We start from the raw sequence: 26,667 nt of genomic DNA on the forward strand, positions 1-26,667 counted from the left end.
TTCTAGCTTTTACCAAAATGTTGTCTTTAAAGAAGAAAACAAAACCTAGCTCCTCCAGCTTATTTTTGCTTACGAAATATATTTTAAGTACTGTTGTTTTATAATACTATCCCAAAGACAGTGATGCTTTGGATATCAATACAGTACTCCCTCTGGATGAATATAACAATAAAGTGATAGTGTGAAAGTAATCTGAAGAATGTGCTTATTTCTACACTATGCTAAGCAATAGTTGGTTTTACTTAGTATTTTTGCAAATCCATCTACTTTAGTTCATACAGTGTGAAAGTTGGTTTACAGCAACAAACCACTGTGGCTTAGAGTATGATTCAGACAGAACATGGCCAACAACATGAACCACATCTCTTTGCACTACAATATCTTGTCTTCATACCAAAACATGAATCACAAGAATTTTATTTGTATTTAATATCCACTGCTACATCTTGCACTAAGTCTTTCACTGACCAAAAATATTCCTTAGCAACAGTAACATTACTTCTGTCAGGCTGATTATAATTAGAACCCAGTAAGTCTGAGCAATTTACAGTAATCCTGATAATGTTCATTATTAGTTTAACTTTTCTTTAAAAGAGGACGATCAACTTGAATAAGATTACAATTAATGTCAGTAATAGGAATTTGGAAACAAGAGTTGAGAGAATTTCAGTCCTCAGGCACATGATTCAAGTGTTACCTAATATGGAATATCACTATAGAAAACAGGCAAATATAGGCAAATCCTAAGTGAATAGCCAGATCTGCATAACACACAGCAAAATGGCTTAGGCCTTCAATACTTAGGATAGTTTTCTGACATGGAAAATCTTGAAAGGAGATACACACAGTAATTTCTAAAATGCAGCATATATCTTACAAAAAGATGAAAAGGGTTCAGTGCTACATTAGGAAAAATGTAAGCAGAAAAAAGAAGCAGATCAACTCCCAACTGAAATGACAGATACTATAGAATTTGCCAGGACCTAAAAGATACATTGCTTGCATTGACAGGCACTTTTTCATGTCTACAAATCAGAGCAAGTAGAAAGCAACTGGCACTTCTGCACTGGTTGCAAAAAGATTCGGTTCATGCTAAGAACTGTATAAAGTTACATAATAAAAAGCTTATTCTCTTCATCTCCTTAACTTTAGATGGAGCCATGGGAAGACTGAAATCATGTTGCCAGGGTGAGAGCAAATATATTAGCACCATGAAAGCTAAGTCTGCTGCACTGCTGGTGCCACCTGGGCCCACTCATTTCATCATTTACCAATCTCTTGCCGAGTACTGAAAGATAACAAAATATTTCTAATTTAGAGAAATTTGAGCAGAAGCAAACAAGTAATTGTATTTCTAAAACCTGGCACTTTCAAAGGCAGAGGGGGTAAAAACATGCTACTATCAGTATAACTATTTTACTTGGGGGGGAAAGTATATAGAATTGTAATTTTAGACCCTGGTGCTATGCATGTTTGTGTTTATTAAAAATTTCAATTCACATGCTTCTACATACTAGGTTACAATAGCTGTTGATACATGCTCTTAAGCCTTTAGGGATAGGCTGGGCCAAATATCTAAATGGAAGAGTTCAAGGAAGAGGCCACATGCTTACAAATCAAGGGTAACAAGGTGTATGTATGTATGTACAATGCGTGTTTGTGTGTGTACACACACACAATTTGAACCTCAGCTGGTTGTGTATGAGGTTAAAATTTTCATTGCTACACCCATCCTTTAATTTCAATAATTTACTTTCAATAATTTACTTTTTCCCCCTCAAGATTTTGATTCAGAGAGAAAACCTCACACTATTGTCAAATAATGCAAGAGGAACTCCAGATAACCTGATGTCATATGTTGCTATAATAATCTAAAATGCCAACAAACAATAATGACAGAAAAGTGAACTGCCCTCCAAAAATATTTGCTAAAATTACCAGGATCTGCAAATCTGACAAGGGGGGAGAGGGGGGGGGGAGAGAGAGAATGAAGCAGGAAGAACAGGCTAAGCCACTCACAGAGGACTTAGGAGAGAGACAGATTGCCAACGGCCCCACCCTCCCTCAGAAAGGGACGACAAAATAATAATAAAAATTAAAAAGCATTAATTTGTTAACTAGCTGAACCCTAACTTGTGGAAGGGCAAGCCTATCCCGGAAGTCAGGTCTGTTAAACAGCAGTGAGTCCGACCCTATATTGAAAGACATGGGAAGGAGAAAGGTTATCGGGCTGAGAAAATGCGAGTCCAAATTCTACTTCGCGGATCCCTTGAGAAGACCTTGGAGATAAAGCGCAGTCCCCTGCTATCCTACTTAGATGGAGGTCCGCACTGACTTCCAAGGATTTTAATTCACAGGTGCGCGTTCCGGACTACAAGCCCAGGAGTTTGGGACTGCAAAAGTAAGGACAAATATATATAGGAAATAGGCGAAATAGGAAGGGAAAACGAGACTACGCGATCTATTTGTTCGTAGCACTTCAGGTCCTCACCTGGACGAAACCTTCAGCAAAGCAGATCCTCTTCCTCGGGCGGCTTCTTTCCTCGCCGCCGCCTCCTCTTCCTCCTCCTCGCTCTTTCGGAACGGCCACTCTCCTCCACTACGCAAGGTCACAGGCTCCGCTCTACTAGGCTAGAGATACTTGGCGTTTCTTTCCTGCTTCTTCTCCGCCAAGAGGGAGCCCCCCGCCCGTTGCAAGTTGGTTGCGCGCCTCCTTCAAGACGGAGTAGCGGCTCGGCACCGGAGCGATCGGCTTTTCCTTCTCTGCCCCGCAACCTGCAGCCTCGGCTCGCCACAACCGGTCCGGGCAATAAGAGTTCTTCTCTTCGTCTCCTCGGTGAGCCCCGCCTTCCGTCCCGGACTAAGCTCCGCCCCGAATGCTGCTCTCCGCCAGCAGGTATGGGCAGAGCTACAATGGAACAGGGAAGCCAGAAGGACAGCCCGGCGGACCAACCACCGTTTGCTTCCACTGCCCAGCCGGCCAGGACCTGGGCGAAGTTTGGAAAGGGGGTGGGGGTTAATGGAATTTATGTTAAAGGCGCTCGGTTTAATCCCATCCTTTACCTGCCTGTTTTGTTAACCGTTGTAAAAGCGAGCGTGGCATGGTTTTCAGGACCCGCTTCCTTTCAAGGGCCAATTACACAGTTCTAATAGTACCATTTAAAACACAAGTTAGGACAACTCCACAAGCACCGTGGTGTATTAATCATTAAGCAGACTAAGCATGTGCTTAGGGCACCAGGCCCAAGGGGGCACCACAAAGTTGAGAAAGAAAAAAAAAACCAATTAAGATTTGTACAGTATGTACAAAGGAGGGGGGGGGCAAGATTTGTCAGCGATTAGGGCACCAGTGAGGCTTAATCCGCCACTGCACAAGCTCGTATATAGCTAGGATTCCTGGCACAATTCAGTCTAATCCCAAAAGGGTACCTTTCAAATTGTTTGAGAATCCAGCAACACAAGGCAATAATAACCTCTCAGACATTTAACCAATAATATTGCCCTTTCTCTTTTCACTCAGCATTTACAGTACAAAAAGGTACTGCCTGTATAACCTTGTAAGTCCCATGCAGGGATTTGGCAAAAAAATATAACATGGGAGATCAAGAGTGACATTTCACACAAAAATGCAGACTATAATGTTGGTGGCATCTCTGCTTTGCCACCGAAGTCTGAGGTTTCAAAATGATTTCCATGATTCTAAATTTTAGCTATTAGATCCTTAGTGACAAAATGATTAGCTGATTCTCATATTGCTTACATGTGGTTACTGAATCATGGTTTATTAATTGATTCAATCTCCTAGTTTGTATGATCCAGTGAAGTATTCATTATGCAGGCTGGATTAATGTAATGTGCTAGGCTCGAATATGTCTAGTTACGGCTCACTATGCCATAAAAACAAGTTCCCAAATGAGTGGATTTTCTGTGAAGTGCCATTTTGGGCAGCATAAATGAACCTGACAAGAAAGAATTAATTCCATCTAAACTTTTGCAACCCTTTAAGGGACACTCCTCCCCACACATACTCTCAGTTCCCAATTGTCCCACTGACTTCTGTTTACATCTTCTTGGATTCTAAAATCTGTGTCTCCTTCAAATCATTGTCCAACTCTATATGAAAAATAACCAGCAGCTCTGAAATGCAGTCCTCTCCAGTATATTCTCACTATGCTTGATCAACTGCATGCTAAGATGGCCTTCAGAAGGTGTTCCTATTAAAGTTCTTGGCACAAAGGTGATGCCATTGTGTGTTTTGGGTGAAGGAAGTTGCTCATAACTATGAGATCACCACTAAAAAAATGTGACCTTATGAACCTTAACAATATTATGTTAATTGGGATTTAAGACTCATAGAATTGCAGACAGTCTTTCTAGTGACTGATACAAAACATACAGAATTGAATACAATACAATACAATAGCAGAGTTGGAAGGGACCTTGGAGATCTTCTAGTCCAATTCCCTCCCTGGGCAGGAAACTCTATACCATTTCAGACAAATGGTTATCCAACATCTTCTTAAAGACTTCCAATGTTGGGCATTCACAACTTCTGGAGGCAAGCTGTTCCACAGTGGCACTGACTCAAAAAGTTTGAATGCAGGAAAAAATGCCATTCTTCCGCTACTAAACTAAAGCTGAGAACCAAGACTTCCAAGGCCAAAAAGAAATGATTAAATTCATTTGTGCTCCAAGCATCTTTGTGAATTATTTTTCTCAAAGCAAAAACAGATAGTAATCTCTCTGGCCAAAGAGCAACAAGGCATCAATCCTGTTTACTTCATCAACCTAAAACAAGAAAAGAACCAACTAATTTTCTGCTGCAGCGAACAAACTCATAATGTGCAGTTTTTTGGAAGAGCTAAGGATGGAGCCCTAGTCGGCCTTAGAAAAGCTCTGTTGGCTCAATTAGTCTTCTGTTTTCCACTTCCTTAACACATGCCATCCCACTCTGGAGTCTCTTTGATTTGTATTCGCCTGGATGTTAGTGTAAAGATTTTAGAAATCTTGCCCATCCAAAATAATATGCCTCTTCATTGGGTGAGCCAGAATTTTGAACATCAAATGCACTAATCCCAACTCCCAATTCATGGGGTTCCTAGTAGGATCAATGCTCCTGAGTTGAGTGGTTCATCAAATGAGTTACCCAATCAGTTAAGCTGGCATTTGTCACAATGTGGTCCTTGACCAACTGCCCGCAATACAGAGTCCCATGCCACAATTATCATTTCCTGTAGTTTTGCAAGGGCCATGAGCAATTTCCTCCTGGATGTCATGGCTTCCACAATGTGTTCTTGAGTCTTAAAGCAAAACAAAATTCTCTTCTGCTTAGTGTTTATTAGAAACCCCAGGTACAAAATCTATTCTAAGGAAGGTAAGAAATTTTCTCAAGCTCCACAATCCCTTCCTCATTTGTACAAGGGATGAACAGTCTGACTGATGTACAATAATGAACAAATTGTCTTCAGGTGCCCAAATACTGCCATTAATTTTGTGAACTATATGGATACCAATGTAGAATGAAATGGAAGGGGCCTGGATTTAAACTGTTACTCTCTGTAAGGAAACATGAAGCTGCAGTGCTTTGATGAAAAGACAAAGGTGCACCTTGGATAGTTCTATTGATGTAAGAAAATTGTTCAAAATGGTAGCTTTATTTGTAGTCCAATGTAATTGTCCAGTGCCTTTAGGTTCAAAATGGATCTTCAGGTCCCTCTCCTTTTTGGAACTATGAACAAATTGAAAAATAGGCAATCTAGCCTCTTGAAAACTATAATTTGCTCTACAGTATTGTTTATTCTTAAAGATGGAGTTTTCCTTCTAACATTTTGTAATGCTTCTCTGCTTTTTTACAAATGGGCTACAAAAGAAACTGACTCATGAGAATATGGTCCTCCATATTCCCTGTCCTTGTTCAATTTTTGGTTTGTTTTCTTCCAAAAGCAGGATCTGAAATATTCTGAAGTTGATTGTGTAGGGAAGTAAGAAAAATATTATACCATTTTGCATTCTGGATTTTTTGGTCTTCTCCATAACCTTGCTTTGCATTCCAAATCCAGAATGCAAAATGGTATAACATTTTTTCTTACTTCCCTACACAATCAACTTCAGAATATTTCAGATCCTGCTTTTGGAAGAAAACAAAACAATGCTCCTTCATCTGGTTCTAGCCCCAAAGCTAGACAAGTTGTCATGCCGTGTTGTGATAAAATGCTATCCATAGTTATATCTGAAGTCAACCAAACTCTCTGGAATTTGATGAATTGAGCCAAAATCCCTATTTTTTTTCTCCCACAGGCTCATGCTCACATAATCCAGGAGTGAAATGCTACTGGTTCGGGTCAGTTCGCCTGAACCGGTAGTAAAAAATGTGCACGAAGCAAACTGGTAGCAGACTTCAGAACATTTCATCCCTGACATAATCACACCATCCTTATTACTCTACCAATATTTCACTACCAGTAGTGTGAACGTAATCATTCTGTCATTCTTTCTGAAATTATTTATGTAATTATACTATTAAAATGAATTTGTTCTGATGAGATTAAAGCCTCATAATATATAAGATGTTTTTTTCTTCCTTTGTACTGAACCATTTGTACATAAGAACTGTAATGTGAATATTAAAATTCCCAAATAAAAATAGAATATCTTGACTTTCCCCCCCTTTAGTGCAACTTCTGCCTACTCTTTTTATGGCACAAATATTTGCATACTTTCAATTTTGTTTAATATAGCTTATCAGCCTTTTAAAAGCCTAACCAAAAATGCAAGATAATGGATCAGACACTACTAGGAAAACAGTGTTATTCCTTTGGAAACTCCCTAGGGAAAAATGTACTGTATATTAAATGTCAAGTATAACACAATATTTTGAAGCACTTTGAATGCAGGTGTAGCATCTATTTCTTTCCTGAAAGACGTTTATTGAGCTTTAGCAATTGCTTGCAGAGAAAAAGGTAAATAAAATTTTGCACCTATCTTCATTTTATTTGGGAAAAGTAAAAGAATATGATAAAAAATTAGCACCCCCTTCATGAACAGATGGCAAATACTCACTTTCTTAAGTTTATATTAAACAGAACAACTATAGATCAATGACTAGTGTCAAATAACTAAGATAAAGAATCCTGCTGGAAACCACATGGAATTGTAATTAGAGCTGATATGACCAGAGACAGATAGCAAAGGTAACGTAACTCTACAAACATCTAAAAGGAAACAAGCTGTTATACCATATGATTAGCGGACATATTTATTTTTGGTTGAGTCAAATGTATTAATTGATCCATAATTTATTAAAGTCATTAACAAGACAGAAGAAATAAATTAGTGTAACTAATGAAACCATTATCTGTTCAATTACTATGCTGATATTATATGTGTCACAGTCTATTTTGGGATTCATTGTCACTTTTAGAATAAGATAATGGTAGTGTAGGGCATCAGTGACTGGTAATCTTTAAAGCAACAGCTGCAATATGTGTCCATAGAAAGTCATAACAACAAAACAAATGACAACATGGATCTGGTGATGCCACAAACCCTAGTCTTGTCTACTTGCATGTTAACATCTAGCCAAAGTTCATGTCAGGGTTTGCATCATGACATATATTTTGTCACTTGGCTCCCCTTGCTACCCTCCCTCCCAGATTCTTTGTTTATGCTATTTATTTTACTTCAATAATGCTCTTCCTACTAAAGAAATTCAAAATGTTATATAAAAATTACAAGCAATAAAAACCGTTTATCATAAAGCAAGACAATGAACCAAAAACACAAATTATTAAAAAATTAACATGTTAATTTTAATGTTTGGAAAAATGGCCTTTCATTACATTCACAGTATTGTTAACTTGTTTAGCCCTTTAATTTTACAAATTGAGTTTTATATTCCTCCCTCAAATCTGTTATTTAAAATACAGGGGAAATAAAAAGTTAATTGAATGCATGGTTTTCCCATACAAGTCAAATACATGGTTTGGGGAAGAGTAATTGTGGGAAAATGAGAGATTAGTCAAACAAATGACTATTATTTCATTTTGATATTCATTACTCAACAGACATAAATATTTCACCATAAAAATAGTATCATTTTTGTATCGAATAGTATCAAATCTTTGTTAAATAAAATCTTGTTCTTAAAATATTAAAATCTTCTCTTCGGTTTCAATAGGTTTTGCCCATCCTTCCCAGAAATCTTTGATCGTGAAGAGCAGGAGTTAATATTATGCCTTTGGGCACCTGTTCTTTGGCACTTCTCAGGATCATTGCCCCATCTGACTTTAATTTCCTTTTGTAGAAACATTTCATTAATAAAAGAAATAGGAAACTGGTACACAGAAAAGCAAACATAAGCATTTACAAATTTGTGTTTGCTTTTACGAGGATAATTTTAAGCTCCACGAGCATATTTAGAAATCATTTAGCACAAATGATTGGCAACAGTTGTTCAGTGTTATGTTTGGGTATGTGCCAGCTGTGAGATAAAAGTTAAGCAAGGTACACAGCATCAGAGATACTAACTAGAGGGAGTGGCGGCAGCAGTGTCCTCAGTTGCCTTTCTGAAACATGCATGTTTGTGAACTTTGACTATAAATTGTGTATAGGCAACTCCCATTTGTAATATGGGGAATCAGTTTATGAGGGCAAGCCGAAGACATCCTCTTGACATTTCAAAAGTACTTACCAGCACAAATAGGTTGCCTTTATCTGATGTAAAATAAGTGGAAGAATCAGTAGGAGATGCTGATGATGGATTTCTTGCATTACATTATAAACATACTGTACCTTCAAAGGAAGTTAAGATTTAGGTAATATCTGACAACCCTGTTAAGTCACTGTTTCAGAGATATTTAATTAAACAGAGGAACAGAATGAGCACAGGTGGGCAAAAAATCAGTGGGAGTAGGAGCAACTTCTGAATTCCTGCTGGCTTCCTCATTGCGTTTCTTTTTAAGAAAAAAAATCTTCCTCTCTTCCTCTCTCCTCCCTCCTTTCAGTCTTCCTTCCCTATCTTCTTCTTCCCTTTCCTGCTTCCTTCCCTCCCTCCCTTTTCCTTCCTTTCATTATCTTCTTCCCTCCCTCCTTTCATCCTTCTTCCCTTCTTCCTTCCTTCCTGCCCTGCCTCCTTCCCTTTCCCTTCCTTCCTCCTCCCTTTCATTATCTTCCTTCTTTCTTTTCTTCTTTCCTTCTTTCCTCCCTCCCTCAAATTACTACAGGCTTCTCCATTTACTTTGCTTGTAGAGCCGAGGGAGTTCACTGTTCCTCAGATATCCGGGTGTGAGTCCCTTGGTGTGAAATGGGGCCCAGGGAGGCAGTTGGGTTTGCTGATTGTATACTTGGCTCCTCGCTATACATCAGCAGCCCTGCCCGAGCTCCTCGAGCTGATCTCGGAGACGGCGGTTGAGATCCCCAGGCTTGTGGTTATGGGGGATTTCAACCTGCCGTCGACGGGAGCAGCGTCTGAGGTAGCTCGGGAGTTCATGGCTTCCATGACAGCCATGGGCCTGACCCAGTTAATTCAGGGCCCCACACACGAAGGAGGCCACACATTGGACCTTGTTTTTGTATCTGAGCAGTGGACGAGTGATCTGGGTAGAGGGGATTTTACTGTTACACCCCTGTCATGGTCAGATCACTCATGTCTCCGGCTTGACTTCCCTGGCGCTACCCCCCGCCGCGAGGAGGCGGGACCAGACGGTCCACGCTGGTACCGCCCCAAGCACCTGATGGAGCCGGATAGGTTCCAGACGGAGCTTGGGTCATTACCTGTAGCCCTGACCCGCGCTCGGTCGGAGGACCTAGCGGCCGCCTGGAATAGGGCGGCGGCTGGGGCCTTGGACCGGGTTGCGCCTTTGCGACCTCTCCTGCGGCAGCGACCCACCCGGGCTCCTTGGTATACCGAGGAGCTGAGGGTGATGAAGCGCCACAGGAGACGTCTAGAGAGCAGGTGGAGGTCCTCACGCTCCGAATCTGATCGAACACAGGTAAGATCCTACTTGCGGACCTACCTTGTGGCATTAAGGGTGGCCAAACGTAGATATTGCGCCACCCTTATTGCGTCGGCGGATAACCGCCCTGCCGCCCTGTTTAGGGTGACCCGCTCCCTCTTGTCACAGAGGACACAGGGGGCACCCTTACAGGGCAGAGCAGAGGAATTTGGGGAATATCTGCAGGACAAAGTCGCTCAGATCCGGAGCGGATGGGCCCCACTCAGTGGACCAGACGGGTCGCCAACAGCGAGTCTTGTGAGACCATCCTGGGAGGAGTTTGATTCTGTTGCCCCCGAGGATTTAGATAGGTTGCGTGGACGGCTGCGACCCACCACATGTTTAATGGACCCGTGTCCCTCCTGGTTGGTACTGGCATCTTGGGAGGTGACCCGAGGCTGGCTTCTGGGCCTGGTGAATGCCTCATTGGGTGAGGGATCCTTACCAACCGCCTTGAAAGAGGCGGTGGTGAGGCCCTTGCTTAAGAGGCCTTCACTCGACCCAATGGAGCTAGCTAATTATCGTCCAGTCTCCAACCTTCCGTTTCTAGCGAAGGTTGTAGAGAATGTGGTGGCGCAGCAGTTTCCACGACACCTTGACGAATCCGAGTATCTAGACTCACGCCAGTCCGGCTTCCGACCCGGGCACAGCACAGAGACAGCCTTGGTCGCGTTGGTTGATGATCTCTGGAGGGCCAGAGATAGAGGTTGTTCCTCTATCCTGGTCCTATTAGACCTCTCGGCGGCTTTTGATACCATCGACCATGGTATCCTATTGCGCCGGTTGGAGGGGATAGGAGTCAGAGGTACCGTTTTGCGGTGGTTTGGTTCCTACCTCTCCGACCGGAGGCAATGTGTGTTGACAGGGGGACAGAGGTCGACCCCGAGGCCACTCACTTGTGGAGTGCCACAGGGGTCGGTCCTCTCGCCTCTCCTGTTCAACACATATGTGAAGCCGCTGGGTGAGATCATCCGTGGTTTTGGGGTTGAGTATCACCTCTACGCTGATGATACTCAGCTGTATATTTCAACTCCAAACCACCCCAACGAGGCTGTCGAAGTGATGTCCCGGTGTTTGGAGGCCGTTGGGGTCTGGATGGGGGACAACAGACTTAAACTCAACCCCTCCAAGACTGAGTGGCTGTGGCTACCGGCACCTCAGTTCAGCCAGCTGATCCCATCGCTGGCCATAGGGGGCGAACAATTGCCCCCTGTGGAACGGGCGCGCAATTTGGGCGTCCTCCTTGATGCCCGGCTGTCAATGGATGACCATGTGGCAGCCGTGGCAAGGGGGGCGTTCCACCAGGTTCGCCTGGTGCGCCAATTGCGCCCCCTACTGGACCGGGATGCCCTACGCACGGTCACTCATGCGCTGGTGACGTCCCGCCTGTATTACTGCAACGCTCTCTACATGGGGCTGCCCTTGGGACGCGCCCGGAGACTGCAGTTAGTTCAGAACGCAGCCGCGTGGGCTGTGATGGGGAGTACGAGGTACTCCCACGTAACACCTCTCCTGCGCGAGCTGCACTGGCTGCCTGTGGTTTTCCGGGTGCGTTTCAAGGTGCTGATTACCATCTTTAAAGCGCTCCATGGCACGGGACCTAGTTACTTGCGGGATCGCATCCTCCCACATACATCCCTGCGGCCAATACGCTCACACAGGGAGGGACTTCTCCTGGTGCCATCCACTAGGCAATGCCAGCGGGCGACACCAAGGAGTAGGGCCTTCTCTGTGATGGGCCCAACCCTCTGAAATGACCTCCCCCCCCGACATTAGAACCACTTCTGACCTCCGCTCCTTCCGGCAAAAACTGAAGACCCACCTGTTCCGATTAGCAGGCCTGGCATAATTCAACTGTCCCTCCTGGCAAATGTATTATATCTGGTTATTTTAGGGGCTTTTTAATTTACTGTATTTGTTTTTAGGGGTTTGAATTTATTTTATATCGGCTTTGTACAGTTCTTTTAACTACATTTTAACCTCCTCCATGTCAATTGTCAACTGTACATATTTAATTTAATTTTATTGTACCCTGTTATATTTTGTATGAACTGTACACCGCCCCGAGTCCCTTGCGGGAGAGGGGGCGGTCTAGAAGCATTAATATATTATTATTATTATTATTATTATTATTATTATTATTATTATTATTATTATTATTATTATTATTATTATTATTATTATTATTATTATTATTATTATTATTATTATTGTAGAAAGCTTACAATGAGAAAGTCAGTGGGGAAGGCAGCAGGAAGTTGCCAGTTTAAGGCCAGCAGGCAGGTCATGGCTGCTGCTGGGTGGGGGAGGCAAGAAGCAGATATTGTGGAAGCACTGTGGATCAGGAATTGTCCATGGAGCAGTGGTGGGGTTCAGCCAGTTCGCACCCCTTCAGGAGAACCAGTTGTTTAAGCTTCTCAGCAGTTTGGTGAGCTGGTTGTTGGAGGAAATCATTAGGGCAGAGAACCGGTTGTTAAATTATTTGAATCCCACCACTGCCATAGAGGTGCATGAGAGAAGCTGTGTGGTTTGGGAAGAGAGTGTGGGTCTGTACCAGAGATGCTGCACAGGAAGATATAGGTTGTGAAGAATGCCTGTGTGTGAGAGAGAGTTGCTGCATGAGTTGGGTGGAGCATGCGGGGAGTGGCAGAAGTCAAGAAGGGTGCGTGGGGGCACGAGAGGTGCTGGTCTAGTAGGACTCATGGAGTTAGTTTGGGTTAGGAAGATGTAATGGCAGCTACAGCTCAGCAGAAGTCATTAGCACTGAAGCAGCCACAACTTCCCCAAATGTCATTTCCTCAAGAGTTATGGATCTTGGATTTTGGATACATGCTGTAAGCCCATTTGAAGTACTTGGTTCAAAAATTGTACTGCGATGCACTGTTTTATCCAGTTAAAGATCATGACCACAAGAGTTTTACTAAACAAATAAACAAATAAATATATTCTTAACTCATGACTTTTTGTTCTTTAAATGACAATATCTTATTTTCTTGGAAGTAATATAAAAAGCTGTTTTAGCAATAGGACTTGAAGAGCCATTTCAATGAGAAATGTCAACATGTCAAAATAATTAAATCATGCCATCTTATAAGAACTAGATTCTTTAATTATGAGCCTTAACAGCTGTATTTTTAAAGAAGAAATCCCTTTTGCACATTGATTTTGATGATAAACTAAAAGAAAATATAACAAGGAGCTTCTGTTGAGAACTAGTTAAACATGCTTCATAAAAATAATTAAAAGCCTGTGTTTTTCTGACAGTAAGGCCACACCATCAAACTATCACTTTTCTTGGCAGTAATCAACATGGGGGCTTGAAAAAACAATCTCTGTTTGGAGACCTGCCAAGAATGAAATATGTCTGCTTAATGTTTTCTAAACTCCAGTCATTTGCTAAAGCCTTTGCAGAAACTTTAAGAAGCTGGGCACTGAATCAAAAGCTTTTCAATTGGCCCTAATTTTCAGCTACTCTAGAATCCAAATTTTACAGATTATATAAAGGCAGAACCACTAGAAGGGGGGCAAAATGAACACGAAAATATTTGATTATCCCATTAGAGCAAAGGACGGAATTATTTCCAAGACATGGGCACTATGGTAGATAAGTAGGCCCCCTGCCAGAAAACTCTTTATCTCTCAATTTTTCAGAAACCCGTTGTAGAAGGAGCCTTCAGATCACAAAGACTGCATGTTGAGAAAATTCCATTATCATTCGCATTCCAAGCACCAGTGGTTGACAGCAGAGCTAAGTATTTGATTTAAAACAGTGATATCTGAGATTGTAGTTCCAAATGTATTTATGTGGTAAACCCAATAATAAATTAAACAAATGTAGTATGTGCTACCCTTTAATGCTACAGGCAGATTTACGTACCATCTGGGGTATGCAATTGTGCACCTGATCCTGTTAGTTTCTATATATGCCAACTTTGTCACAAGGAACTGAAAGGTATTATTAAGTACAAACTACAATGCCTAATACTGTGAAAAGTTGTCCCATACAGAATATAAATCTGTAAGACCAGGCAATAAACAATTTTATCTATTAGGTCTTCACATAGCATGCCATAACGTATCTGGGAGGCCATAAGAAGATTAAAGGCAGTAAAGAATGGAAGCATGACCTACTGATCTCCAGCACAGATAACACTAGAGGGAACCTCTATTGCAAGTAAAAAGCGTTGTGCTGTTGAACACGATACAAAGAGAGGAACTCTTACTTTCCCTGGAAACAATCCTAAAATAAGTCCATCAGTCAGTCAGAAAACAACTTCTCTGAGGCATATTATTAGCCTCACACCAAACAAGTTTGGACCTGGCCATTATTAGTTGGAGGAAATACTAGACAAGACATACAAAAAGCAGCACTTAACTCCTCGAGGGAAGAGCATAATATGATTTAGGAAATAAAAGGATAGCATGAAGGCAAGGTAATTTTCTATTGACTATACTTAGAATTTCTCTAGTTGTTGTAATCAGAAAAGAGCAAAATGTAGTAACTTTTTAAGGATATTTCTAATGGTTTAGTACTCTGCATATTTCATTTGATTAGTTAAGCAAGTTTTTCTGGAAACTTTGCACATGATGCAAATGCAATAAGGCATTTCCTTGCTATATGAGAATTATCAAATGCATATATTATCTTTCAGGATGTATTTCATTCATTGAAATAAAATCTTAATTGCAAAAATTGGATATGATGTGTCATTCAACAACTTTAATTGCTTCTTTATTTTTATTTGTTTTTTATAACGATCAAGTATAAGCAGTACTGTAAAGACAGTATAATTTTTGAAGCACTTATATTCTAAAATGCAGTAAAAGCAAATCCAAACATGCTGTTAGAATAGACAATTGAGATTCAGCAAGACAATTGTGTATGATTTCTCAGTTCATAGAATCACAGGGATGGAAGGGACCTTAGAGATCTTCTACTTCAACCCATGATCAAAGCAGGAGACTTATACCATCCCAATCAAAGTTTGCACCAGGCTACACTTTTAATGTTTTATCAGAGTATCATAGTAAACTTTAAGCTCATCTATGTCATACAGCAATGACATTTTTCTGTTAAAACTGATTATGCAATTATGTCCATCCCTTGAAAGTAACATTGCTGGAAGATATCTTTAGGAAAGCATATTCAGCCAGATAGCATTCAATATTTGGGGGGGGGGGGGGGAGGAACCATACTCTATGGGGGTCATTGCCAGGAGAAATCAAAAGCTAACAAGAGCTCTCAGACTGGGTCTGCAAAACGAGTAAGGAACTGCCAGTGAAAAAAAGCACAGTTAACTCCCTTGAATTGCCAAGAAACCTGATTATGAGATTATGTATGTGTGTATTTTGATCATCAATCTGGCTATTTTCCATCTCCACATAACTATAAGAATTAGAAAAAATATGCCTTGTACTCCAATAACAGGGAGGCCACAAACCCTAATTCCCTAGCAGTTTTTTTTCATTTGTCCTATGAGTTAGATTTTTCTAAGAATACAATGCATTTGTCTACCTGACATCCTGAGTCACATCACTTTTTAACTTATCTTGTGTAAATCTAAACCATGCTGTCAGTTATGGGTTGAACTTAAACCCATAGAGAAAATCCTGAAAATTGGTCTAATTCAATGAACCAAGATTCGGTTAATCAGGAAAAAGTGTGTCATGTGAAAACAGTGTGATAGCCAATTAAGATTGCTACAGATTTCTGCCTGCTTGAATAAAAGATAAATGTAAGCTTGGTAGTTTTTAAATTAGGATGAACATTCCACTGTGTGGTAAGCCCTTACCTAAGATGAAAGATATACAAAAACAGACGTGTTGTCAGGAATCAGCATGTTGGAAGCATTTTGAAAAAGGCCTATTAAATTCCACTAGTCCTTTCCTTCCCTTGTTATTGTGTTAAGTAGCAGCAGTATTTTTTTAATTTACTAGCATGAATTCCAGTTGGGCCTGCCTGCTATCTAATTCTCCTACAATGTCTCATAATTCCTTTGGTGAATAGTTTTGCACAGCAATAATCCTTCAAGACTTTGGATACATCATCAGCTGTTATAATCTGTGCAGTAATAACACATGCTCTCTTCCCAAGTGCCCTTTTTTGCTAGGCATGTTTTAACAATATAATGGGATGGTGATAAGGGCAATTATACCAACTTGTTTTTTTTTCCTGCCACTTTCAAGAGCTCTTGTATTTTTTCCATTCCCAGGTGAAGAAGAGGGATATTGTCACTCTGACATTTCTGGTACCTGTGGAAGTTTCCCCCGTGATCAAGGGAATTTTCTTTGGTCTAAACTACTGAGATGATGAAATATATGTAACCCTTCCCTATGATATACCATATTGGCACCTAGCATGAATGAAAAAGATGGAATGACAACAAGCTAAGAGGAATGCATGCATCCATTTGTGCATTGTAAGCTTGCACTGGAATAGGAATTAACTAGCTGTGCTCAAACAGTATCTACTCTTGTACTAATCACCCTGTGCATAGGATTTCAGGAGAAAGAAAGATGAAGAAAGGTGGGAGACTTACTGTCTTCACCTCCAGTCTATAGGGCTATAACTGTCACCAAATGGTTTGTTGTGTGATGAATTGCTTACTGGGATTTTTAAGAATGCGTTTCCCTCTTATTTAGAAACTGCTTTGAAAAGTTTTGCAATCTAAAATAAGTACTACTTGTTACTATTATTTTTACTGTTACTAACAATAATTCAGTTAATCAGACTCTTACACACTGATACAATGCACACACTATTATAGCACTATTCTACATTTGTAAACATTCAGTTGAAAAGTTCAAAACAGGTTGTGTCCTGGTTTAAATTAAATTCTGCTGACCTGTGAGAGTAAGTCTGCCTGAACAGCCCTGTGAATGGTTACCTGATTTGATGTCTACAGCTTCAAAGCCTTGTGACCTTTTAGACTGCATGTGACCCCCCCACCCAAGCTGCTTTTATCCCATGACCTTCACAACCTGATCAACTATACCAGTTAGCCATCCTTTTTCACCTCCCTGGCCTAATAACTGAGTAAACAAACAGATCTCTTGGAAAAGGACTTCATATCTCCTGCTACATTTAAACTAGTTAAGTGTGACTGAAAGCAACATAGTTATTTTCAGAGACAGGAAGACACTGAAACTCCAACTAATCTCAGTTGGAAATATTTGCTCAGCACCTGCAATCAAACAATCTTATCTATACATAGGTTCTTTGGTGCATTTTCATGTACCCAATGAAGGATTGAGGAAAAAAGAGACATAGGACAAATATCTCTTTGGCATAGCACTATTATTGGAACATGTTAATAATATGATATCCTAATTGCTGAAAGTATATTTTTGCAAAGATATAAATTAAATTAAATTAAATCGTGAAACATACAACAAGAGTTTTGAATATCTACTTGCTATCGTGTTGAATATCTACACTTTTAAAAGCTGTGAGACAGTAGCCAGATCCTCTTGGGATGCAGTAATACATTTCATCACAAGTTGAAAAATGGATTGGCAAATAGGTGTGTTCTGGACAAGGTTTGTGTCGTCAGTGGGTAAATCATACAAAGTTATGTCAGGTATTTATTGTTAACATTTTCCTACTAATGGAGTCCCACTGGTATTGTATACCTAATGCCAAAAGAAGGAATACTGGCTTTTTGTTTCACAATTCCTGTTCTGTGTACTAGGCATTTCATTGTACAATAAGTGCATAGTTAAAATATAGGCATTAAAATAATTAAGTCTCCCACTTTTTAAAATCTTTATCCCAATCAGATATTCTTTGTTGCAATTGTGTGAAGCACCAATTAAACGATATACAATACACTATATAAAACTATGTTCTAGACCCACACTTTAATTATTGTACTGCATTGGGTCTCAATATACCTCAACTGTGACACTCAGGATTAAGATTCAGAGATCTGGTTCAATAGTTCTCTTAAGGGACTCTAAGGACAAGGTTTCCTGTAACATTTCTACATCTGTTTTGTAGAGTGATTTAATGAGTACCTAAAGGAACATACAATAAAAATAAGAAACAGAATATCACATTACTGTTTTTTATTACTTCTGCTTATGTACTAGAATAAAAAAGGAATACAGTAAATTGAGCATTTCGAAGCCCAGTTCATAGGAGTTACCATCTGAGGACAACACATTAACCAGATTCACATATTGTGCTAGCCACTAATTTGTTTGATCATATTTTACTAAATAAAAGCAATTGTTTGCTTTACATCGCAAATTAAATAAAATCAAAGAGACCGTGGGGGGTGGGGGTTGTGCGTGCACATGCCCACATCCATAATTCTATGCGCCCTCTCCCTGCGCATGCATGCACGACCCCCGTGCTTTCCCCGCTTTTGACACGCGATAGCATGATGGACTTGTTTTTCACCTCCCCCCCCCACAGGCTCCAGAGCCTTTCTAGGAGCCTTGGGAGGATAAAAACGGCCTCCCCCCCCCCCCGGAGGTCATCCTGGGGCCGAAAACAGCCTGTTTCCCAACTTCTGGTGGGCCCAGAAGGCCCGAAAATCAGCTGGCCGGTGTGCACATGAGTGCTGGAACTGAGCTCGCGTGGTTACCGATATGGTTCCGCGTTCTACCGGTGGCATGTGTGCCATAGGCTCACCATCACGGGTCTAGGCCTTGAAAATTTTAAATTTACCAATATTTAATATATAGGGCTGCACTTTAGGTTAATGGTTTGGTTCATGCATCATGCTAAGCCAAAATCCACAGTTTAAAATTGCAACAGTTATGTTCTTACAGCATGCTACATCAGAGTCAAACAAAAAATACTAAGACTTAGCAGAATGTGTGAATGAGATTTATTAGTAATGAATGTAAAGCTCAAAATGTTCAATGAAGCTTGCTTCCACTTAGATGAATTAACCATTACAATCTATATAGTAGTCTAAAACGAATGAAGGAAAATAAAGCTGAAGCAACTCATCTGTAGCCCACCAGTGTTTGTTCTTCACGGATACTAACATCAAGCCTCTTTCGCTCTGTGATATAGCAGTGTTTATTATACTACTCAGTATGGGAATAAAAACAACTTTTAGGGCCTCTGCTTGCAAGGAAGTTGATAACTTGGCCATCTGGCTTTCTCAAGCAGTTAGCAATACAGTCATACTACTTTTAACTAATATTTTTTAAGAGAAGCTTCTCCCTTCCCAAGGACATTTGGAATAGTAACCCACTAATCTTAAGAACTAGATTCAAAAGCAAGCACATTGGCTGTTGACAATTATTCTTCCGTGTCTAGTGCCAGTATTTGAAGAAAATTAAGGGTATTGTAAAATGACTGGTTATCTTTTTCAAAAATGAAGATAAGATTTTACAAGTCTGTTTTGTTCCTCCACCAAACACTTTTCTGATGGCCAAACAGTCGGCTGCTGTCGAGTTCCAAAATCCTCAAGGCATCTAGTAGGCAACAGGGATGACTAAACAAAAAACTGTGATCCACATCTTGACTTTGCTCAGAGTTTACTAGATTATGTTTCGGAAACCATTTTTCTGATGTTCAATGGCCTAACAGTTAGGCCCTAACTAATCTTATTTCCAGAATTGTGATAAACTGCTGAGGGATAAACCACCTAGCTGACATGGCCATCAAGGTCATGCCACCTACCATGCTACATTTGTAAAGTGCCACTTTCAGGCAGTGTGAAATCTTAAACGAGTAGATGTTTTTCCTATCATCACATAAACCTGGAGTAGCAGTAGAAACTGGGGAACACAGCAGGCATCTTTACGGGAAGCCCTTCACATTTAAAGTTTATGTCTAAAGTGCTTTGAATGGATTAAACATATGCAAAGTATTATTTATTTATTTTGTTTGTTTGTTTAATTTATATGCTGCCCATCCTACTGTGACTCTGGGAGGCTATGAACCAAAGCTTCATTTAGCCAAAGTATTTAGCTATGAAATTAATTTAAAAGAGGATCAATTAATTGGCTAATTCCAAGTAGTTTTTCATGAAATGTAGATTAAAATAGAGGTAATCCTCAACCTATAACCACAATCAAACCCAACATTTTTGTTGCTAAGCAAGACAGTTGTTAAGTGAATTTTGCTCCATTTTATGACCTTTCTTGCCACAGTTGTTAAGTGAATCATTACAATCATTAAGTTAGTAACACAGTTGTTAATTGAATCTGGTTTCCCCATTGACTTTGCTCATCAAAAGTTAATAAAAGGTGATCACATGATCCAGACACTGCAACCATCATAAATACCCGCCAGCTACCAAGTGTCTGAATTTTGATCATGTAACCATGTCGATGCTGCCATGGTTGCAAGTGTGAAAAGTGGTCATAAGTCACTTTTTAAAGTGCTGTTATAACTTGGAACAGTCACTAAACGAACTGTTGCAGTTGAGGGCTACATATCCTGTATAGGTCCTGTTGGTCCTATACATTACATCATCAAAGCTATTCCCTTCCTCAGGCGAGTATAAAATATCACAGAGTTCTTAAGAAAGAACAATTATAATATAATTGTAACAATATAAGCAGATAATAATATTTACACAAGAAGACAAATCAGATCCAAGATACTAAAGGAACAAGCTATAAAGAGAAACAAAGTGGGTTATAAAGTTTGGAGTGATATTTTGAGTCACTTTGTAAAAATTATCAGGCAAATTAAAATCACATTTTTATGAGTAGCATAAGACATATTGCCTTCTATCTTAAAAAATATGCAAGTATAATAATATGGAACAGAGATACTAGAAGTTCTTCTATAAAATTCAATTTTGTGTGGTGGGGTGCCACTGAGTTTAGCTTTGTGGCTGGCATTCTTCATTTTATTAATTGCTTGAATAAAGAAGTGCAAGGAAGGCTTACTAAATTTGCAAATGATACAATATTGAGTGGATAGATAATATTTTTGAACACAGGAAAAAACCCCATGGATTGTTTAGAGAAGTGGGCTGAGAATAGCATTTAATTTGAATCAAGATAAATGCAAAATTCTTCATTAAAGAAAAGGGAGTCAAATAGAGGAGACTGGTAACAGCATATGTGAAAAACTCATGGAACTGTAAAGATAACACACTGAATATGAGCAGTGTGAAATGGCTGTTAAAAAGGCATAGGCATGAGAAGATCAATTTTCAAATCATAGGATTTTATATTCAACTGCAATGTGTATAGGTCAGATTTCAGTTAAAGACATGGCACAATTCTGTACAACCAATTTTAAGAAGGATTCAGAGCACTAGACCAATAATGAAGATAACCAGTAGGCTGGAAATTAGTTCTTAAAAGGAGTGGCAATATTTCTTGAGAAAAGACAAAGAGGATATAGGTGATAGTATTTTTTTAGCACTTGAAATACCGATGCATAGAAAGTCAATACATGCTCTTTATCATTCCAGTGTTAGGATAGGAAATAATGTCTGTGAGTTACACAAGATAGATTTCAATTGAATATTAGGAAAAGGCTGTAAATAATAAGTAGTTCAATAGGGTATCTAATTATCAAGGTTGGTGATAAGTTGCCCTTTGCTGGATGGATTCAATCAGAAGCGAGACACTAATCTATCTGGGATGCTTGTGTTTGGATTTCTGCACAGAACAGGGTATTAATATTCAGTAACCTAAATTGCTCGTTCAAATTATATGACTGTGATATTTATGGAGCCAGCTCTTTGCTGGCTGTTCAAAATATTTGATGGAAAAAAGGAATGTATCCAATATTTTGGGAGAGTTGTTCTATAAGCAGGAGGGAGGTGGAAAAAATTAGCAGAATTTTGAAAAGGAAATTAACATTAAAAGCAAAACAGTATGAGTTCAGACAGAGATCAAACTGTATAGTGTCATAGAAACAAGAATCTTAGAACTCATCAAGACATTTTTAATATAAACAAGAACGGCACAGTTAGAATTTCAATTATTATCTTGAAATAAGATCAGTGTTATTCACAAACCTTATGTACAACACGGGTCTATTTTGCACTTACAACATTCAAGACAGAAATCTAAATTGATAAATAAATTAAAATAATAGGGGAATGTAAATATTCTAAATTGAACCCCAACATTCAATTCACAAATTGTGAAAATAAATCAATAAGGATATGTTTACAAGATTTCTGGATTGCTACATTCACATCAAATTGTACAATCAGAGCTGTGTGTGTTGATGACAACTAACAACTATCCCACCCAGGAATTTGAGACCTTATATTAAGCAAAATCAACACTATACTCTCCTGAATCTTCAAGTGACTTCTGCTTACAGATACTGAGATATTCCAAGTAATTTTTTAAGGGACAGTGTTTTTTCCAGTACATTGGGGAGGGGGGGAAATCCTTTGGAGTATAGACCACAGGACCTTCAAACAATACGCAACTGGTGCTAGGGAAGACAAATATGTTGCCACCTGAAAAAGTAAAAACTAATTGACCTATAGGGTAAGAAGAAATTAAAAAAAATATAATAAAGAAATTTCGAGATGGGGGAGGACTGATATGAAGCGTAGCTGTTTGTAATCCACTGAGCAGCATTTTCATCTGAAAAATTCATTCCATCATTGATTTAAGGATCTCACTGAAAGGAATGTGGCTTGGGACAATTATTTTCCTTCATCCTAGTATGTATAATAAGAAAGCAAAGATGCAATGAATTGGCAGTTGGTCTTACCTGAACTGCTATTTTCGGAGTTGGGACAGGAGGCTCCAGTAGTGGTATTAACACGTCCAATTGGCAACGAGACTGGGATGAAGCTGAAGCCACGCCTCTGTGCTCCACTCTTGACTTCCAGTTTCATTGAAGCGAGCTCCCCCGAGACCTGAAAACAATCCACACAGGAGAACTCCCTCCACCCCTGCTAGATTAACTAACCTAGGGCAGGAACTGGAACCTCCTGTCCCAACTCCGAAAATAGCAGTTCAGGTAAGACCAACTGCCATTTTCCGGAGCGAGGGACAGGAGGCTCCAGTAGTGGGACCTACCAAAGCTAAGTCCCATGGGTGAGAAATTAATGATCTGCAATGACCTGCTGTAGCACCCTACACCCGAATGCCACATCAGCCAATGCGAAAGCATCCAACCTGTAATGCCAAATAAACGGTGATGGTGAAGCCCACGTTGCCACTCTGCAAATGTTGTCTATCGGGGTCTGGGAGGCTCAAGCCGCCAAGGTGGCAGTGCTCCTCATCGAATGTGCCGTAATACCGGCTTGCACAGGCAACTTCTGGGACTCGTACGCCAGGGTAATAGCCAAGCGGATCCACCGGCTAATGGTGGAAGACGTATCACGTTTACCCAGAGACAAAGGCTGGAAGGATAGGAATAGCCTGGAGCCTCCTGTCCCTCGTTCCGGAAAAAGACCACATTCATGAAGAGTTCCCCAAGGCACAGGACAGTGATCTACTAAGAAATGATAGTTTTTGCCTCTCGGTCTTTTTTGAATCAGCAATCAAAGGAGAACACCTAAAAAAATCCCATTTCTTCCTTTCTTTTAACTACATTTGTACAAATATAATCAGCAAAACAAAATAAAGTGGGTTGACTCGCACAGAGGCTATAATCCAAAAGACATCCAAGGCCTTCCTGTCACACAAGGTCTTCTACTAACTTGTCAAGGACAGAAATTACGTTTTCTCATCTCTAGCACATTAAGGCTTGCTACTGTTCCTTTTTAAAAATAAAATCCTATATACAGAGACATTGATGAAGCACGGCTAGTATTTCTGAATCGTAAATTATTATAACCCAAGCACAATTAGTAATGCAGGTTCTCCCACTTGGGTCCTACACATACAGCAAAAAATCAAAATCTTCAAAAAATATTATAATAAAAGGCATAATTATGCTGCAAAGCATCTGCCACAAAAAAAGCAAATAAGTTTTGAATGGAATTTTTCCAAAGCAATTATCAGGAGCACATATATATAAGAAAGTTAAAATAACCTTTTAATCTAACAGTGAGAGTAAGTTTTACGCAAAGTTGTCAGAGGTTGTGCTATGTTGTTTCAGTCCACAATTTCCTGACTCCTTGTATCCCTGGAGGATAATATTGTATTTGAACGCAGCTCAGAAAAATACGTGCCAGAATTGTCAGTTTTCAAGGGACCATGACATATTGTTTTTCTTTTCTAAAAGTGTTTCAATCCTAACAAAGTTAATTGGTTGGCTCGTGCAAATACATAAAAATTCCCCAAAATTATACAATGGAATTATTATATTTTGCTTAGTTCAAATGTTACAACATGTCATTTTAACATCTAGAGTTGTTAAAGAAGAATTTGATCATCAGGAAACAGGATCTGGGAATGACCGTTGGCTTAACTGAATGGTCTTTCTCTAGGCGCTGCGGGAGTGTCCAAGCACGGGTTAACATCAGCTTGCTGCCCAAGGACTGAGTTTGAATTCTTGTAGCTCCGCCTCTTGCTCCCCTCAGAGGCTCAGTTTTAAAAAACGAAGGAGTGTCCAAAGGAACTGTCAATGCAATAGTCCAATCCAATGAGAAAACTACCCCGCGACCCCTGATAGGGTGGGGTTGGACACTCCCGCAGCGCCTAGAGAAAGACCATTAGAGGTAAGCCAACGGTCATTCTCCTAGGCGCTACTTGGAGTGTCCAAGCACGGGACATGCCAAAGCTATGATCCCCCAGGGAGGGAAGAACTGTTCACGGGCGCGGGACTAGCCACAACCCTCTGCAGAATTCTTCTCCCAAAGGCTGCCTCAGCCGAGGCAAAGGTGTCCAGTCTATAGTGCTTGACAAACGGTGACGGCCCTGACCACGTAGCAGCCCGGCAGATGTCCTCAATGGATGCTTGGGTGGCCCATGCAGCCGATGTAGCAGCACTTCTTGTCGAGTGTGCAGTGATACGAGGAGGCGCCGGCTTGCCCTGATGTTCGTAGGCCAGCTGGATACACGCCCTTATCCAGCGCCCTACTGTAGCGGAGGTGACCTTCTTGTCCATGGTGGCAGGTTGAAATGACACAAAGAAGGCCTCCGACTTGCGGAAAGGAGCTGTTCTTTTCATGTAGATCCGCAGGGCACGGCGGACGTCCAGCTTATGCCACTCACGTTCCCTGGAGTGCTTGTGATGCGGACAAAAGTCCGGGAGGATCACTTCCTGCGAGCGGTGGAAAACGCTGTTGATTTTTTGTACGAATGCCGGGTCCAGACGTAATATCACTCTGTCGGAGTGGATGACGCAAAGGTCCTCTCTGACTGACAATGCCGCCAGTTCAGAGATCCGGCGTGCCGAAGTGATGGCAATGAGGAATGTCGTCTTGAGGGTCAGGTGGCGTAGTCCAACTGTCCGAAGAGGTTCAAATGGAGGCCCGGACAGAGAACGTAGCACCACGGACAAGTCCCAGGTAGGATACCTGTGGATGGTAGGAGGAGCCAGATTGGTGGCTCTTTTGAGGAAGTTGCGCACCTGCGGGTGCTTGCTGAGGGACAGGTGCGACTCAGTAGACAGGATGGAGGCCAAGGCGGCAGTCTGGCGTTTGAGAGTGTTGGGTGCCAGACCCCTGTCAAGACCGTCCTGCAAAAAGTCCAGAACTTGGGGAACGGTGGCAGAAGTGGCAGAGATCTGGTGTTGAAGGCACCAGCGAGAGAAGGCCGACCAGGAAGCTTCATAAATTCTGACCGTTGATGGACGTTTGGATGCCTGGATGGTGCGGATCACCTTATCCGAATATGCGCTGAGCCTCAGGATCTCTCCTTTAAGTGCCACACGGCAAGTTTCAGCCACTGGGGTTCCGGGTGATGGATGGCCCCTTGGCTGAGGGATATGCGGTCCTGAGGAATGCGCCAGGGCCGAGACACTGAGAGACTGACCAGGTCGGCGAACCAGGATCTCCTCGGCCAGTGAGGAGCCACCAGCAGTATCTCCGCTCCCTCTGTCAGGATCTTCCCGATGACCTGTGGAATTAGCGGCAGGGGCGGGAAGGCGTACAGCAGGCCCGGAGGCCAGGGAGAGCGAAGAGTGTCCGTGCCTTCCGCCCCTGGGCACTGGAACCTTGTGAAGTACCTGGGTAGCTGGGCGTTGGCTGGAGACGCGAAGAGGTCGACGACTGGAAGGCCGAATCGCAGAGACAGCTGATGAAACAGTTCTGGGTGAAGGCGCCACTCCGCGTTCTGGATGGTGGATCTGCTGAGCCAGTCTGCAGTCGCGTTGTCCTCCCCCGAGATGTGGTCCGCCCGCAGGGACCTGAGGTGTCGTTCCGCCCACCGACCCAGGGATTCCGCCTCCGTCATCAGAGCAAGGGATCGTGTGCCGCCCTGATGATTGATGTACGCTTTCGTGGCGATGTTGTCGGTCAGGACCAGCACATCCTTGTCCCTGACCAGCTGGGGGAAATGCCGCAGGGCCAGTCTGGCAGCCCGGAGCTCTAGCCAGTTTATATTGTGGGCGAGCTCCGCTGGTGACCATCTGCCCTGGATCACCTGGTTCTGAAGGTGTGCCCCCCACCCGAAGAGGCTGGCATCTGTCGTGATGACCAGGCACTCCGGCTCCTTGAAGTAGGAGCCCTTCAGGAGAGCATCCGACTGCCACCACCGGAGGGAACGAATTACCTTCGGAGGGAGACGTATCACCCTCTTGGAGTTGCTGGCCATGCGTCTCTGGAGGGGCAGCAGGAACCACTGGAGGTCCCTCGCGTGGAGGCGTGCCCACGGGACCACCGAGATG

At 41.5% G+C, this 26,667-nt stretch overlaps 1 protein-coding gene across 6 annotated transcripts in view; it reads right to left on the bottom strand.

Annotated features, from left to right (window-relative positions):
• RASSF7 (Ras association domain family member 7) overlaps positions 1–26,667 on the bottom strand; it is a 109,574-nt gene that overhangs the window by 64,886 nt on the left and 18,021 nt on the right. Inside the window, exon 1 of one of the 6 annotated variants that reach the window (XM_081936030.1) lies at positions 8,690–8,711. The exons of 1 other annotated variant lie outside the window; for it this stretch is intronic. The gene's annotated coding sequence lies outside the window, so the exon portion shown is untranslated. Of the gene's footprint in view, positions 1–2,491; positions 2,887–8,689; positions 8,712–26,667 lie in introns of those variants that run through there. 4 more of the 6 variants (XM_081936033.1, XM_081936032.1, XM_081936028.1 and 1 more) reach the window with 4 other exon arrangements.

The sequence above is a fragment of the Natrix helvetica genome (genome assembly GCF_964273705.1).
Source record: "Natrix helvetica genome assembly, chromosome: 1".
In the NCBI taxonomy this organism is placed as follows: domain Eukaryota; kingdom Metazoa; phylum Chordata; class Lepidosauria; order Squamata; family Natricidae; genus Natrix; species Natrix helvetica.